Below are 18,953 nucleotides of genomic sequence, written 5' to 3' on the forward strand. Positions count from 1 at the left end.
GATGAGGTACCTCAGTTCAGATAAAACTTTAGCCTGAAGGAAGTTAAGCCTGTATTTCTCACATTCCCATAAAGTGCTAATTGAGCTACAGATTCGTCTAGATTGAAATGAGAGATTAAGAGATGAAGAACATTAATTTACTTGCTGTTCAACCTTTACCATTTTCTGTCTCCTGCTGGTATTGCAACTGCTTGTCTTATCTCTTATTTATCTTTAGTCACACTTGGTCTATAGATATTCTCACTCACAGCATATTTGTGAGAGAATTTCCATTTTCTACTGCCTAGGTCCTAAAGAATATATTCTTTTTATGTGCAATGCTGTCCTGAGACTCATTTCGCTGGAAGAGTTTGAATGTGCTTAGAAGAGAGGTGAAGGATTCAGCCCTTGTGTCTGACACACCTGGGGGACTGTTTGATGTAAGAACCTGTGTCTCTCTCTTTCACAGTTTGTTTTCAGTTGCTTTCTAGTCTTCGCCTTGAAGACTGGCATGTGAGTGACTTGCTTAATACATTATCACTTTATTTTGGTTGGGTTCAAGCCTTACTGGCTTTGTTTTCTGATGAGGAGCAGTTCTTTGTTGTGCAACTTGCTCCCTTTATCATGGCACACATCTACACTGATTTGCTGCATATCCTTTGAAGGACTGACAGCGAGTTTTAAAAGTCTTCATGAGTAGTTTATTATTCATAGTTTTCCATCCTTGAGTGTCCTTGTCGACCTCTTGTACTATTGTAGTACATTTCTTTTCGAAATGAGTCCTCTTTGCTGGAGTCATGCTGATGCAAAACCTTCTGCCTGCTCCTGTCCTATGAGCAAAGTTCCAGCCCCTCTCTCTCTTCTTAAAAGGTATGCTCAAGTCATTCATGTAAAACAAATGTAGGCTTGGACAGAGGGTTGTCAATGCCTTGGTGCTTACAGGGTGGTCTGATCATGATCAGGTTGTTATGACCACACATAGACCAGGTAGATGAGGACCAGCAGTCATGGAAAGTCCTAACATATATCTGAGGCATTTGTTTTAAATTAGGTGAGATAATCTGAAGGCCTTTATTAATTTCTCAACCTGTTGAAGTAAGGTGTTGTACTGGTTTTTCTGTTTTAGAATGTTAATATAGTTTGGACATTAACAAATATGTCCTAATTGGTAAGGGCAACTAGTAACAATTTCAGTTAATTTTTATGTAATTTTGGATTAATTTTCAGTTTCATTTTACTGGTATTTTTTTGTCATGCACACGAGGATGAGTACAATTCCCATGCCAGGCAGAAAAGTTCATTCATAATCAAAAACTCAAGCATAGTTTGAGCCCCCCTGCCACTGGCAGTGACACCTTCCAGTAGACAAGGCAGCTGCAAACCCCATCCAACGTGACCTTGAACGCCCCTCCAGGGATTTTCAGCTTCTCAGAAGAGCCTGTGCCAGTATCTCACTGTCTTCACAGGAGAGAATTGCTTCCTAATGCATGATCGAAATTTAGCCTTTTTTACTTTAAAGCAATTCTTCCTCATCATGTCTCTCCATTCCCATTTAAAAAGTCCTTCTCCAGCCTTTTTGTATTCCCTCTTTAGACACTGGATATTTACAAATATCCAACATTCTAAAGTTTGGAAAAGTTGTGTGTACTGATTGAATTTTCTGTATATGCTTAATGCCTGAATTTTTTTATAATTAATTTATATTGCACTACAGACACCTTTTTTTTGTCATCCTGCCATTATAAAGTGGCTTTAATTGATTGGAAGTTTATTATTTTTCGCTTCTATAACACTGAAAATTTCAGGTATTCCACTTGCAATTTATTCCCATTTCAACCTTGTCAGTATCCAGTCCTAACTACAACCTTTACAAAATTTCATTTGCTAAGAGACAGGACATTGGTTTGCTCTTTTAATTGTTATTCCTTCTCCATATTTGTTTTTCCTTTTTGTTATTGTTGTTGTTGTTGTTTTTTAATAATACATGTTAGCAAGAGGTAATCAATTATACTAATTTAAAAAAAACCCCCAAAACAACAAGATTCAAGCCTGATTTGTCTTTGCTGCCAACATAAGCACACCCTAAAGGAAAATTGCAATATACCTCTATACTGTAAACACTCTTTTTGGAAGCTAAACATTAAGAACTTTCTGTGCTTTAGTTTTCCAAAGCAAAGAAGAGCTTTGATATCCAGGCTTTTCAAGGTGTGGAGCTGTGGACATAAATCTAGAAATTTTGCTTTAGATTTTCTCATGATTGTTAAATAATGTAGAAGAACTACAGTGCTTCTTCAGGTTTAAAGTAGAGGCATAGTTTTTGGCAGACTGTGAATTAATCCTCAATGGAAAAAAAAAAAAAAAGACTCCATTCTCCCATAACAAAAATGAGAAATATAAAAAAGAAAAAATAGCTTTTGAAGTTTCCTTGATACATAGAAGGCCAGAGTTTCTTAATTTTTATATAATTTTCCTGTTAGACTAGAAGTTCATATAGCCTTTTTTTCTAGTTGTGGAATGAGTTTAATACAGAATCTATTCAAATTGTAAAAAAAAATCTCAATGACAGTATGAAGAATCTATTTTATTCTACAAACTGAACTCTCCAAAAATGTAGTTCTTGAACATAAAAGATTAATATCAGTTATGGGGTTGCTTTCCAGATTAGCAATTACTGTCAAAGTAATTTTGTAATTAAATTTAGAACTACCTAGCACTTGCATAGGGAGAAGCTATAAATCTATATACAGACAAGAATATATTACAAGTAACTTAGAAATCCCTCAGCTTATTTCTCTCAAATACTTTGTCAAATCCACAGACATAATAGGGAGGCTGCAGAGTTTTTTTTTAACACTTATTTTTTTCTACTTCCATCCAAGGTCAGTTTGAATCATTAATTTTTTGAGAGGGCCAGGGTCAGAAGGGATGTTCTGGAGGTGGAGAAAGGACAAATAACTTTCTTACAGTCAATCGCCACAAATATCTGTTTGGTAAAAATAGCTTAATGGAATATTTTCAAATGGTGCTTGAACTGACATTTAAAATCCATAAGAGAATTATCTTAGTAAGCCTAGAAAACATGCTTTGTGTGGATTTTGGTTTGTCTTTAGTTAAGCTTAAATAGGGAATGTTACAGTTATGCTTAAATAGGGAAATAATATACACTATTCCCACGGAACTGTTTCAAAGGAGTTGAATGCTACCTTGAGATCCTCTGTTCATGTCTAACAGATGGAAATATAACACTAACCTTTTCATAAAATGCTTTGTGATAAGATGATTAAAGGAACAAGCCAATATTAAAATTAAGCATTACTCGCTGTGATGGGGCTGCTAACAAGCATGACAGGAGCAAAGGAGCTGGGAAGTAATATCGAATAGAAACTTTAGTAAAGAAAAAAAGCATGAAACAGAAGACAGACAAGAAAGACCTTTAGGTATGTCCCTGATGACGTTAAAAAATCCTCATTGTTGTTTAACATTTGTGTGTTGTGAAAGCTGAGCAGGACAGGAACTATTATGGTGACTGGGGAAGAGAGTGAGCCTTGAAGGCACCTGTCCCCTGGAGCCCCAGGATTTGTCTTGGTGGAAAAGGCTGTGCTTCAGGGGGAGCCAGTGGCAGAGGGAACTGCCAGGGGAAAGGTGTTCCTTAACATTCAGATAGCAAGCTGCTATCCCATGTCCAGAAAGGGCAGCTGCTGTGCTCCTCCTGAGAATTGTGTCTTGTCTGCTCAGTGGAGACTTCGCACCTGAGGCTCGTTCCTGGCAGTGTTGAGTGGATGACAAGAACACATGAGGGCTGTGCAGCAGTGTGTGTTGTGAAGAAAACTTTGGGGTTGTTTTTGAAGAGGAAGTTGTGGAGTTTGTGTAGCTGGAAAAATGATCAAATCATACATTATTTGGCATTCTTAATTCCAGTATAACTCCAACAAATTGTTTCGTTACACAATTAATAGTTACGTAATGGCTCCAAATTTTGTAATATAATTTAAACTCTGTCCTGTTAAATATGAATAGTTTCTCAAGTACTTAGGAGTTCATAATCAGGGAAACCCAATGACAGCCAGAATTCATCTTATGCATCTCTGCTAAAGTGGCTATTAAATGCAAAAACATCCAATGCAACAAGATCATTGGTTATTCCATGTCAACTCTCTGATTATTTTCCCCTTTAGAAGACTAAGAAATAAGGACTCAGAATTTTCCTGCATTGTATTATGGACTGTTTGTAACAACAAAACTAATTTCATTGGAGGTATCAGTTCTTACCATTAGGAGAATACTTTTAGGATAACACGCTGCTTGCTACATGTGGCACCAAAAACACATGGAACACATGGATTATAAGTTTTTTCCTGACTTTGTCTCAGGAAAGACACAGGTGGACAAGCTAAAAAACAAAGCCATTTTATCCCTTTCTAACTCCTTGTCTCATTCCTGCACCCAATTCCTTCTCTCAACTTGTATTTTACTACATAGAGTGGCAGAACAGAGAGGTCTTCTTTTACAGATTAATATGGTATAACAAGGATTTCTGGCTTCTTCTCACTCTTAGTGAAATCTGAGGTTTTTTTCCTGGCTCAGAAAACTTAAAAAACCCTACCAAGAATACCCCACCCTCTTTGCCCAAAGCCCTTTTTTTGCTTTCCCTTTTCTGAGTCACAAAGCAGTGCTGTTGTTTGGGACTCTTCCTTCACACCTCAAAAACCGTGTGACTTCTAAAAAGAGAATGAAGTAAAATTATATAAGTCAAAACATCTAAATGATGAGTAGCCTTTAAAACTTTAAACTCAGATAAATGCTGGTAAAGGCCTCAATAAAAGTTAATGCTCCTGGTTGATTTTGATGGAAAAAAATTGTAAAATGTCAGCCTTGTAATAAATGCACTAAAGGGTGAATGCCACATTTAAATAAATAAAGTCTTATATCTGAGAAGCAAGAACACTAAAATACATGAGTACAGAATAAGAATGTATTAACCTGATGGGCCTCATCTGCTTGCTCAGAGGACTGTGAAACAGAAGTAAATCTGAAGAACTGGAGAGAGTTACGCATGCATGAAATAATAAAAATGAAGTGAAATGACATATAGGAACCACAAGTTACTTGGACATCAGCAACTGATATTTTTTTTTTCCCAACTGGGAAAGCCTCTGTATAACAGCATTTATTTCCTTATTTTCTGTCATACTTAAACATATGTACAAGGAATGCTTTTCAGCATTTTTCGTATCAATGAGAACATTAAGATTTTCAGTATACCTACAACTTTTGATAAGGTTTGTGCACTCACTGAAGATGTAAAAAGTAGTACATGGTAAAAATTTGGATAGTTACTTTGTACAAGGAGATCACAATCTGGATTTAGAAATGACTTTGTGATTAACAGTTGTAAGGTTCATACTTTTAGACTGACAAAGAATTGAATGGTAGGACAAACATCACAAGTATGTCTTAAGAGTGTATCTCAAGGTTTTGACATTTGAGAAAGTCCTCTGATACTCAGGGCATTATATGTGGTTTCTCATTATTCAATGCAAATATCATCCTGCTGTGGTATATTTATTGTACAACCTCATCAATGTGTAACAGTTTGACAGCAATTATTAATTTCATTTCTTCCTGTCTTGTTGACTTAAACTCATTTCAGTTTACTCTTCCAACTCTTAACAGTACTTACTGCAAATAACTGAGGAATGAGAATGTCAGAACAGAAATGTATTTCCCAGTCTCAAGGAGGAAATGAGAATTTCTTCCCCTTTGGTCAATGCAAATGCTTCTGCCATCATTTGGTGTGCTTTGTACAGTTGTTGTCCAGGTTGTACAGTTACTGTCCAGTAGATTACAGGTGTTCAGCTGTACTCCAAGGAAATATCCTCCTCCTTTTTTTAAGACTGGAGAGCCCCTCTTCCATTCAGACCCTCAGAACCTGCTGAAAGACTTCCACGCTCACTTATCTAATGTGAAAGGACTTCTGTTGCGACTTTTCCCTTCAACACTGAGAGTGGCTCTTGCCCTTAGGTTTATGTGAGATATAGAGTAGGTAATGGATTTCTCGAGTAAATTATTTCTGGAATAACACCTGCTGTAATTATTCTCAAATGCTTTTTTCCCCTACAACTCACCTGGTATACTCTGTGTGAGAGGCCACTCTCTCATTTCCCCTTACTTCTCATTTCTCCATGTTCTCCACCAAAGGATTAAAAACTAAGCCTTCAGGGAGATAGTATGATTCCTTTTGAAAAATATCAGAGTGGAGTGATATGGAGAGCGAGTAAATGTACTCACATAATACAGTATGTGAAAACACAATAGGATTAAAGTTTTTGAAGTGTTTGTGTTTTTACAAGTATCCAGGAATATAGCAGTTATATACAGAAGAGGGCAAAGAAGGAGTGTGACTTATGGATTTTTAGAGCTGGAGTTTGGATACCATTTTAGAATCTTTTCTCTGAATAGCAGGTGTATACTGACCTGGCCTGTTTGCTGTGTCAAGCATTTCTGCTTTTCTGAGTGAAAGAAACTTGGACACCTGAGAGATTGCTCTGCTTCCTCCTCCCCCTCCCCTACTTAGCTACTAATCTAAGCTTTATGGCATTTTTTGACTTTCAACCTGTTGATGTGACACTGACGCTCACAAGGTAGAGAAGATTTATTGTATTACAATGTGATTTGTTGATGTGTGATTTTTCTTTCTATCAGTAGATTACTTTATTGAGATCATAAAATGAAAATCAGTTTTTCATTTCAACCTCCCACTTGTTCCCCCTTAATTTATTGAAACAATCCTGCAGAGTAAAAGAGATTCATTTCCACTGTTTTTAAAACAGGAGAGCAGTTCTAAGGACAAGAAAAAGTGTTTTACAATAGAGATGAAAGAAAAGTTGAGAAAATGGGAAATTGAATGCCCTCACAGTGTTTTATTGAATACGTTCAACTTTGATGAAGCACAAAGGCATTGCTATATATTTTAAGTTGGCAGGTAATACATTCTGAGGGACAAAAGAAAATACAAATTAGAGTAGTTACTTTTTCCCCTTTCTGATCTGTTGATGAGAGAAACATGCAGTGGATGTCATTATAAAACAGAACATTATCTAGATATTCATAGTAATTAAACCAACCATAGTGTTTATCTGGTATCTTAGACTTGGAAATAACAGGAAGAGTGCAGTAAAAATAAATGTCTAATGGTGCTATTTTGTGCTTAAACAAAGAGTTTATACTGCACTAGAAATGACAGCTAATTATGTGACCATTAAATAGGAAATTAACTATGCAAATATGCTCTCTTTTGGTCACCTTTTTTTGTAATGTAAAAGGTTTGTCATATAAAGGCCCTCTTTCTGATGTCCCTATATTGATTTCTGTTGATAAGTGATGTGACTTCTATTGATAGGCGTCATGTCCGTGATCTCTAAGTGAGAACGCAGATGGAAACAATTTGGGCACAAGGGCTGTCATTCCAGCGTGTTTGCATGATGCCTGAAGGAACCAGGCAGCAGGCAGTTATTTTGGCTGGAGGTACTGCTATAATTATCATAAATATTGTTCAAAAGAGTGACCTACCATTTTCTGTGTGTGTACACAATCTAAATGACAGAAAGCACATGAGGGAATTAAACAAGTCTTTTAATTTCTGGAAGTTAAATTAAAGAATTTTTCTGGTTAGAAGGCAAAGTGTCAAAGGAAAACTGAGATGGCTGCTAAAGCTGTTGCTAGAAAAATGTCTCCAAGAGATTTTTAAAATGGAAACATTTCTGAAAGCATAGCCAGATGGAAGGAGCTGCATGATGTTGATGTCTGCAGGACCTGAAGGAGACAGATGGTCAGCAACTTAAAATGTTGAATAGTTTCAAATATACATGGGACAAAAAAGAAAGAGAATAGGAATCCAATGCATGAATAACCCTTGATGATCACAAGTCTCCAACTTACTTGAAGTGTGAGCCATCTGAAAGCACTCCCATTCAAACTAAAAACTTCCATGGGAGGACTCACGGCTCACTGGACAACAAAGATGAATTGGAACCTCACCTGCTGCTCATAAAACTATGCATTTCTAGATGAAGATGAAAAGTTAAAACAGAATTTTAATAGGGAGAGAGGAAAACCTATTAACTGTGGACAGCCTGACCCTAGAGAAGAAAAATAGAAAACAGTGAATGCATGGCATGCCTTAAGACCTAATGGAAGTACTGAAAAATGCCTGTGAGAAGAGCAAGCATCTGGTAGTCACAAATAAGAGCAAAAGTGGCATAAATGCTAAATCAATGATCTCATACTCTGATAGGAATGAAAAAGAAGGAGCATCGAAAAGTTGAAGCAATATTGAATATGAATTACATTACTTTAATCCAAAATTTAGGACATGTATGCGCACCTAGGAACACTGGTTTTTTTATTTAATTCTGGCACATCAGATAGCTACAAGATATCATAAGCAAGGGACTATATACTACTGATAAAAAGTAAATTGGTAATTGAAGGTAAGGCATCAAAATTGGGCTTTACTCTGGTATAAGTGACAAAAACTGAGATGCCAGATGCAGTCAGAATGAAGAAGTCTAAGACAGGGAAAATGTCTTCAGAAGGTCCTGAGTATTTTGTTTTAATTTTTGTTTTAATTGAATACTATCCATAGTTAGATTACTGAGATGGAAAACTTTATCTCAGTGAATGTCAGTGGAAATGCAGCCAATCAGGACAATTTTAGTATTCTAGACAGTCACCAGGAATTTAACCAGCAATTTTGAAGGTCGAATTATAACTGTAAAGATGAATCACAATCACTAGACTAAAATTTAAGTTTCCAAGTCACTGACTTTCAAAGTCCTCTGGCTGCTCTTGAAAAGACTGGAGTTGATATATAGATCATGAGGATTCTCACTGCACATCTTTTCTTCTGCAGCAATTGAGATTATGACAGATGCTTCCAGCCTCAGAACATGAAGAACAAATGTTACAGGGACTGAGAAAAACCTATTGTGCTAATTTGATGATAGTTTAAAGTGCTCTTCACTTCTGAATTCATTCCAGCTTGCAGTTTCAAACCAAAACCCTTTGCAATGTGTTTGTCACCCCCAATGACCCCACCTTAAAGTGTGTCACCAAAATTGCACAAGGGTCACTTGCAGGTTGAGGAGACAGCAGAAACACTAATTCAGGTTAAGTAAAAGAGAGATATATCTTGTGACCCCAGAAATTTTTATCAGCATTAGGCCTCAAAGTATGCAAGGAGTAAAAAGGGCCAGCTGTTCTCAGGATAATGTAAGGCATTGTTATCTAAACTATGATACCAGACTGTAGCATCACTTGTGGGGTAGCATCCCAATGAACCCATAAGACATGCACCAAACAGAGAAAATGACATAGAAGAGAATGACATTTTCAGATGAAAGGTGTTTGCTCATCTTCTTGTTTCTATTTGTTACGTGACATGTTCAAAATGCAAGCTTTGCAAATCTGAGTTTTGTTGTTAAACAAAAAAAAAACATTTAAAAAGGGGACTGATATTTTATATTGCAAGTACATGGTGTTCCTGTACCTATCCCTCTTGATCATTCACAAAAAACTAAAGTTAAAGTTGCACAGAAAAAGAGGAACAAGAAATAAGTAATGATGAAAATGAAATCTTAGGTCTGTTGCAGAATAACTACATGCATAATTTGTTAGATTTCTTGGTGGAGCATGATCATGTGAAGTGTTGGGTATTCTTTCACTATCAAATCTCATAGACTGAATTTTAAGGAAAAAAAAAAGTGGAAAATGAAGATAATTCATACAATCTTCTCTATCTCACTTGGTAGAAATCATCACCCACAAACACTATCTACTAACAAAATCTCCACTCAATACTACAGCTATTATCAAATTCATATATGGCTTGTTTAACCTGGTTTTAGTCTTGATTTTTTTTTTTTTTGTAACCTGCAGGAGCTGCTAAAACTACAGTGTAATTTTGTGAGTTTTAGTGTTAATTGCAGCTTTCAAATCTCTATTAAGTAGTCTTCCTTCTTCGCCAGCATATTGTTAAGTTAACAACTTTTATCTCTCACCTTCAGAGCTTAAAAATTTGAGACTTCCTTCTCATTTACACTCATAATATATTTTATTAGTCACAGAGAAGATCTCTAGAGTTTTTTCCATGCACTTGACTCTTCTGTGAGTTCCTCATGTTCCTAAACATCCCAATATATTAAACTTAGTCATTTTGTTTTTCTTCTTCAGGTTTTACATTGCAAACTGACTTACACCTTTAAATTTTAAAAAGTCATCAAAGCTATTATCAAGGTTTTTTCCAAGGCAGTTGCATGGGTGTTAAAATTAATTCTAACAAAATGGTTTATGGTTAAGTGGAAAATTCTACAATAAATTTTGTCTTGGTATTTAATTCTCCTAATTCTCAAGCTGCTATCAGTTTTTCATGTGAACACCTCTATTGCTAACGTGTCCTTGTGTTATTTTATATTTGTATCTGATTTAAATAAGTTGTGGAGTCTCATCAGAGAAAAGTTTGTTCTTAGTCCCATGCTCTTTTTATTGTCCCATGAAATGCCTTACATTTTTTCTAAGCATTCATGCCAAATTTTTCAAAGAGGAATGCTTCCAAATCATCCTCCCAGAACTGTATTTTTCCACTCTTTCTTTGAATCTATCAACTATGGGCAAAGAAGATGTGTCCCAGGCTGTCAGCTCTAACTGGAGCAAGCAGTATCTGAAGTGTTGCTAATGACTGGTACAGGATAAACACCAATTCAGTTAAACAAAAAGGCACACAACTTCTGTTAATTATGTGAGTTTGTGAAAATATTTATTTGATTCTTCCTGTCCGTAAAAGAAAAGGATTCCATCATATCATCACCAAGAGTGGTGTTGATTTAGTTTGCTTTGTGGTAACTGTTGTTCAGATCTTGTTTGTCACATTCAAGAAATGCTATTTCTTCCCATCAAATTCATGTCATGTCTTATTACAGCAACCTGATGAGATCTTCCAGGGTGAGAGAAGTGAATGAGAATCTTAGTCGATGATCAGAAGGCTGGATTTATTGATATATGATATATAATACATTATAACTATACTAAAAACAATAAGACGAGAAGTTGCAGAGGCTGCTAAGCTAAGAATAGCATAGGAAAGAATGAATAACAAAGTTCTGTGTCCAGCAGAAAGCAAGGGCAAACTCTCCTGTGAGTGGTCAGCAAATCCAAACACTCACAGAAGCCCAATCACCGCTGCACCTGTTACATTCCACACCAGCCAATAACAATTGTTTACATTCTTCTTCTGGGGCCTCAGCTTCCCAGAAGATGAACAAATCCCAAAGAAAGGATTTCTATGAAAAAATGTCTGCGACAATGTCTCCATCAGGAATAGTTTCATTTTAACAGCTCATAATTTTTCATACTGAGTGCTATGAAAATCAGGGGAGGTTTACGTCACACATCATAAGAAGTTCATTCTCATCTGGAACTTTTTAAACCTATTGGCCAGTTTGAGCAGAACTGGCAGAGGAATAATGGATGTTGATATCCTATAAATGCTGTGGTTCTGAGAGAGATCTATTTAATAGAAAACTGAAAATCCTCATGGAAGCTTGGTCTTGAGACACAAATCTACAGTAGAGGGATACTAGTTCTCCTGTTTGTTGAGCTACTTCTGATAACACATAAGAAACAGAATAGCTAAGCTGAGCCAGTTCACTTCACCTATTCATGGCAAAATCAGTCCCTTTTTGTTGTGGGTAAAGCCAACTGCTGTGGAAGCCTTTATTTGACAAGGGAAAGAGAATTGGAGGGGGGGGGGGTTGTTGGTTGTTTGGGTTTTGAAAATTTGAAACATGAGAGCAATTGCATTTTTTAGTATTGTAGAAAGAAAATTAGAAATGAAGTCCTAAAATGTGAAATCCTGGGAGTTTGGGGGTTTTTATGTGGGTTTTGTTGTCACTGTTACTGCTTTGTAAATTCTTGTTAGAAAATTAAATAATAACTTTGTTGACTTGATTTGTGGCGTGGTTTTAACCTGCTAAAAACGTAAGACTTAAGTCCGTTAAAATAGTGTCCAGGCTGAGCAATATTTTTTTCCACAAATAATAATCACAAAAAAAAAAGAAAAAGAATATATATTTGCTTTATGGAATTATACCAATTCAGACATCACAAAATAGGAACATTTGATGAACTAAAGATTTAGAAATGGAATTTGAAATATATATTACCACATTTTTTATGCAATGAGCTCTTTGTTGTAAGCATGTTATGGGAATATTTACATTTTTATTTGTTTCTTTCCATTTTGTCACAATATAAAAATGACAACGGAAAAGTTTCACTTCAGAGACCTGTTTAACTCCAGCCCACAGAAACTACATTAGTTGATAAATTGAAAAGAAAAGACTCCTCACTGTATTTCATCAACCCAAATAGCCCCTTTTTTCTTTTATTTTTTTAATTATTCCTCTTTTACTTTAGTCCCTCAATTTTACTGTCTTGAAATGCCAATATTCCTGCATTTGTCACTGCTGCTTTCTCCTGATTACTTGGAACATATTGTTTGACCCTCTGTTTTGATTCACAGACTTATGTATAAGGGATTTTCTATTCCTATGTTTAATTTCTGTATGCTCCTCCTATTTCTCAAATAATGTCTATCTACCTTCACATTGTTATAATTATTTTGATATGGGTAAGAAGTAACTCTATATGTATTCACAGTTAACGCAGACTGCAAGAGCAAACATCTTTTGGAGACTAAGTCCTAAAAAAGAATAATCCAGCACACAAGAACAGCTGGGTAATGGTTGATTTTTGGCAGAAACATAAAGGAAACCCAAGCTCACGTAACTTTAAGAGATTTATTAGATAATGCCATGTCATGTGGTGCTGTGATTATTGCAATAGAAAAGAAAAACTGCTGTTGTTTTCCTGCTTTAAAATTAGAGTGTTCTTTCCATGACATTTTACATCTTATTTACTAGAGAAGAGGATGCTTACAGTGGCAATGACTTCATTCTTCAAAATTTGTAAATGCAGTCTCAGTCAGAAAGACTACCTTGGAGTCTACCCATGCACCTTTATAGGCTAATAATATTTTTATGCTTGGTGCTAATGGTAGAGGAAATGTTAATTTAGTTGTGTTAACCTTTTCCCCCCAGACATGCCTGCTACATGTGATTAGAATGGTTCTTTTACCTCGTAATGTATGTTGGTTCATGTATTCTTTGTGAGGAGGCTTTGACTGTAAGCTCCATAAACTATAGGATTTCCTTAGTAACTTTCCACAAATATAGACAGAACGTTGTCTTTCATAACCATCCAAAGAATGTGATAACTTCTTTTCTGTCTGTTGCTTTGCCTAGAGTTTATTTCAGGGCATCCAGCACACTCCTCAGAATTCCCTTTTTACACCTACAGGTACCAATCATATTATTGCTTATGAGAAACCCAATTAGTTTTGAAAAATATGAGAATGGCTCACCAGCATCTTATCAATCATAGATTCTTTACGCTTGCTTCTTTTTCTTATTGATTAAACATATCTCATTAATTTGAATTTTGTCTCTAGTGTAATATTACACTTCTGTGATTTAATCTTACTGCTGGATTCCTCTCACTGTAAAAACATAAACCATTTCATAGCTTGTGCCCTCTATTCCTCACCTGTTCCCTGCACATATAGACTGAGTTTTCTTTGTCCCGTTTTCCAGAATTTTGGCTTTATATTTCAACAATTAACATTTCTTTTGATGGCGTATCTTTGGGAATTACATATTGCCATAAATCACTAAGAGCCAAAGAGTTCAGAAGTTTGCTTCCCTCAGTGTCTGAGCAATGGCATTTCCAAGTAAGTCTCAGAACTTGATGAGGGCAGTGTAACTCTGTAGAATACATCAATGGTCAGGAAACCATACATTTTAATAATGACTTCATGTCCTCAGCCTTTTTCTGAGTATTTCTAAGTATTAAGTAGGTTTTATTTTGTGTCACCTTGCATAAAAAGCACCTAAATAATAATAACTAAAAAAAATAGTAGCAAAATGTTTGCGATTTGTGTGCATGAGCATCTCTCATGCAATATATTAAAGCACTTTTTTTGCTGGGGTAACTCTGCACTGTCTTAGGAAAAATTGTTTTTGCTGATGGGATTCAGAAAGGACTTAAAATACATTTTTCAAAGAAAGAAATGTGCCTGACAGAAGCAGTGAATTAGATAGGAATATATAGGAATTATTCCCTTTTTTCTCTTAAAACAAAGCAAATTGAACATAGTTTGTAAGTGTGTCTCTTGGTACATAAGGGAACAAAACATTTTTTTTTCCTGCACAATTAATAATGCTTGAATATAACTTTATGTTCAGGTCAATTAATTTCAAATCTACATTTGGAATGCCTGGCAAAAAGACAAACAATATTTCTAAGAAAGTTTGTTGAAGGGTAAAATGGATCTGGTAGCTACCTTCCTTTTGTAAAAGCCTTGGGGCTCAACACACACTGAAACCTTTTTGGTATTGCAAAATCCAAGTGGGTAAATAATTGAGGGAAGGTTGAAGCACTGTGCAGGGAACTGCAGATGGTCATGTGATGTTATGTACAAGGGCTTCATGGACTGGTCCTCAAAGGATTCAGGAAGCCATGTAGTGGTAGAAAATGTGATTTATACTGTTGCAAGGAAGGAGGTATGTAAAGGAAAACTGTTACTTCCACCAAACCCACCATTCCTGTTAAATTAGTCATGCCTTTTTCCAGGGTAAGACACACTTTGATTCACCTAGGAGGCAGAGCTGGAACAACTTAGAAGCACAATACTCATTTCTACGGGATGAATATACTAATGATAAGTGTACTTCAGCACTGCTTTTCCATTTGGGAGTTCATACATTCTAGTCTGCACGTGCTCTGCACATGCTCCTTCTGCACAGGCATTTTCATGGTTCTGTTGTACTTTTAACTGATATTTTCCACTTTGAAAACAGAATTTTCAGTATCTACTGCTGAAATGCAGTTAGAGTGGCTTAAAATTGTGGCTCAACTCTGTAAGTAAACATGGACAGAGCAATGTCAACATGGATGAAATTAATCAAGAGAACACCCATGTTCTGCCATGCCTTTTATGTAGTGCGTGATGTAATCAATAAAGTATTCCGTTTTATTTAGGAAAAAAAATGTTGGCTTAAGAATACCTTTCCTTTTTTGCCTTAAGCTGCTGTGCTTTCTGGATGTATTCTTTAACCTCACACAGTGAATTTCAAGTCTCTGTAGAGCCATACTCTTACCAGCATTAAGCATTCCTTTCATTTTACAGTAAAAATTTGCCACTGTGGGATTTCATACTTAGTCCCTTAATAATTCCCACTTCACAAATGTGGGCATATTTTATTTCCTCCAGCAAAGTAGGTTCTTCCAATCTTCTATGCTGCTACTAACAATAATTCAGCCCAAGAGCTGAAGAAAGTCCGGGACTGAGATAAAACCTGATGAAATCACCATGTTTAAGGATGCTTCAAATTTGGACATGTGTGATATAGGCTGGACATTTGCAAGAATAATTTTCTTCAGTGGCATCTTTTGTACATCTCAAGGCCTGATCCATGTCTGATGAGGTTAGTTAACCTTAAGACCTCTATTTCCTTTTCTTGGTTATGTGCCAAGATGCTCTACATGCACACTCTGTGTATGTGAAGAGATTTTAAAGTCTCACTCTTACATTTGTGATTTTAATTTGCCACTCTTATACTTGGAGGTGAATACAAAAGGTGTCTTTCCCTTAAAAAAATGGTTACACCACACCCTTCACAGTCTCATTTTTATCAACTCAGTACTACTGACAAAGTCCTTGAGAGAGATTAACAGAGTAAAGCCGCCCTTGACCTGTACTTTCATTCTCTTTCAACAGATGCCTAACCAGTTCATTTGGTTTTAAAAGAAGTTTGAAGAATCCTATTCATTAATCTATCACTGGAAATGTGTGAAGAGCTTTTAGATAAAGCTGTACAAAAGCATGTATTAATGCTCAGAATTTTAGAAAGAAAATCTCTTTTGAGCATCTTGCTTGATGTATGTCCAAAGTGGACAATGTTATAGCTTATGTTGGAGAAGAGAACAATAACACTTTGTGTGACAAAAGCAGAAGATATAAGTGACTTTACCCAGGCTTGGGGACTTATGTAAGGTAGTCTGTCACTTGAAACAGGTGGTCTGAGGGGAAAATGTCTTGGGTTTTAGGGTTAGCTACAGCAGGAAGGAGACAGAAGGTCTGAACATTATGGGACACTCTAGGTTACAGAAACAGAGTAAGAAAATGAATAGGGCTCTGTGAACATTGAAATTAAGTAGGAGACATGATAGGGAAGATGGGGATCTTGTACTTCCTTACTGTACCGGCTGTATCTGTGACTTTTAGGAAGCATAGTTAATTTTACTCAAGAGAGATATGTAAGAGTGGGTGTCAAGTCATGGAGAAAGGATTGGGAACAAAATCAGTGGCTTCAGGGAAGAAAGACTAGATTTATCATGGGAAATGCATATGTAATGGGAAAGACATTGACAAAGAGGTGTCAAGGTGAAACAGAAAGTGGAAAACAGGAATATGGGATCAAGGGCTGAATTTGAGACCTGAGCTTTACAAGGAATAATGAATGAAATGGAAAGGAGAAGTGGTATTCAAGGAATGGGTATCAGGGGATTTTCTGGGCTGGAGAGATAAGGAAATGTACAAAAGATGGAAGATGCAAGAATCTTATGGGAGAGTGGGAACATGAAAGAAGAGGATATATTTTGAAAGAGGTCTAAGAGAGAAAGAGATGTGACAAGACAAGGAATAAGAGCAACATAAAAGGAGCAATAGGGGAGGCAAACAATGGAAAGCTGGTGGGTCATAAACTACAAGCACTCAAAGTACATTTTCTGACTGGCTGTCAGTAACCAGCGTGCTGTGCTACTCAGTGCTGACCGGGCAATTTTCATTGACTCCTGGGCTGTCAGTTTGGGAATGACTAAGGGTATCACCGCTCTGTCACAACACATGATATAAACATATTTCATTCTCATGGAGCTTGAGTTGTTTAGAGGCACTACTGCTCCTTCACATGAGCTAGTTCATGAGCTCAGGTAGGCTACCACTAGTTCACCAGTCTACAGTGCATTGATAACTTACTTCAGCTGCTCTGGCTGCAATGCTGCTTCTCTCTTACCTTGCTTATTTAAAGATTTTAAGCCTTGTCAAAGTTTGCATTAATTGTGTTAGATGTGAAGAAAATACTGAAAATAGTTTTCTTTTTCATTACAAATTTAAAATGTATAAATTAAAAAAGAAATAAAAATAAATTTAACTTAGGCTGTTACAGCTAATTAAACTAATGTATTTATTTTCAATTCAAAGCTTCTCATGCTTGTGTAAGAGTTCTGTTAGTTTCTCCTTTAGAAGTAGCAGAGCAGAGCAGTTTGAATTCAGAGTGGCCTGCAGTTCTTTGTAAAACAAAGAGAGAACAATGAAAACAACGAACAATGGTGATTCAAAATATAGCCTTAATCCACCACATCTTTCCTCTCTGAAAAAAAAAAAAAAATAGTCAAAATTCAGATTCGATGTTTCTTCTGAGAGGAATGCTGCAGATTAATTTGCTTAGCTCTGGAACAACATCCTTAACAGATACCCTCTGTTCTATGGTTTGGTTTTGATTTTGTTCACCTTTGGTTTTGGTTTTTTTTCTCAGAAAAAGGCAGTTAAATTTCATTCTCATAGGCTCGGGACTGTGAAATACCATCAAGGGGAAGGGTGACACAAAGATGATGACCCTTTTGAACCATGTTCAGTGTTTGAACATTTCAAGTGCAGCTCATTGTGCTCATTCTTTTTCTTTTTCTCTTTTCTTTTCTTTTATACCACTGGACTGTAGTCCTTATAGAGGTTAGTATCTTTTGGCTTTTTCCTCTGGATTTTCTCAGATGTCTGAATGCACAACATAAATGGCACTTTAAAGAAAAGATGGATATACAAGTTTTTGTATGAAAAAATAGATTTTTTTTTTCCTTCTGGCCATTAGAACTCTAGCTGGACAATTAAGTAACATTTTTTTTCTTCCCAGCAAAGCAAGCTGGCAAAGCTGAGCTGCTGAGCTTTTCTTCTGAGAGTGTCAAGAAGTTCCACTTCTTACAGAGCCACTCTTCAATTTCTCCTTGGGATGTTTTTGTCACTTTGCCTTTTACAAAAATTACATCATCCTGAAAGCAATAGAACATGGGCTTAGTTTTAATCCAATAACTTTATAAAGTACTTTTTCCACAGTACTATTACAAATTGTATTTTTGACAGCTTCAGAATCATATTTACTTCATGAACTTGTTTAAGAGATTAGATCAGCACTGCAAGTTTTATTGTTTTGTTGATTTCTTTTCTGTGGTAATGTAATTGACAGGAGCTGATAAGCCTGTAAACTCAAAAATAAATATTGAGTGCACTTCCAAACTAATAGCCCATTCATCTTCATCTGCAGTGTTGTCTGTTGTCCCTGTGAGGAATTGCTCTGAGCTAGTGGTGCTGTTTCTCCTGATATGAAGTCTGTGCTTACACCCAGGTACTTTCATAGAAGTATTTAAGCAATTTCTGCTGCATATTTTCCACAATACAGACTTCCAAGACCATGATATTTTTATTGTCTACTTTAACAGTGTTTTCAGCCCTGATTTTCAGAGAGTAACTTTGTGCCCCAATTGAGTGGCACAATACCATCTGCCTATTTTGCTCTTTTTGCATGGTTATTCTGTCACTATTACTTCACCAAAGTTTGTCCTGTGGACCTCCTCTAAATTTTCTTGTCCTGGATCCCAATACAGCATCAAAGTATTAAAGATGAATTTTTTTTCTGTAATATATAAGCTCTTTATGATTGTCATAAGTCATTAAGAAAATAAAAATCTTCCAGTTCTACTCAGAGTAGGAAGGTATCCAACTATTTTTTTTCTTAAATTAAAAACTT

Source organism: Melozone crissalis, unplaced genomic scaffold, assembly GCF_028551555.1.
Source record: "Melozone crissalis strain CALT ecotype California unplaced genomic scaffold, PUWL_Pcris_2 ptg000042l_1, whole genome shotgun sequence".
Lineage (NCBI taxonomy): Eukaryota > Metazoa > Chordata > Aves > Passeriformes > Passerellidae > Melozone > Melozone crissalis.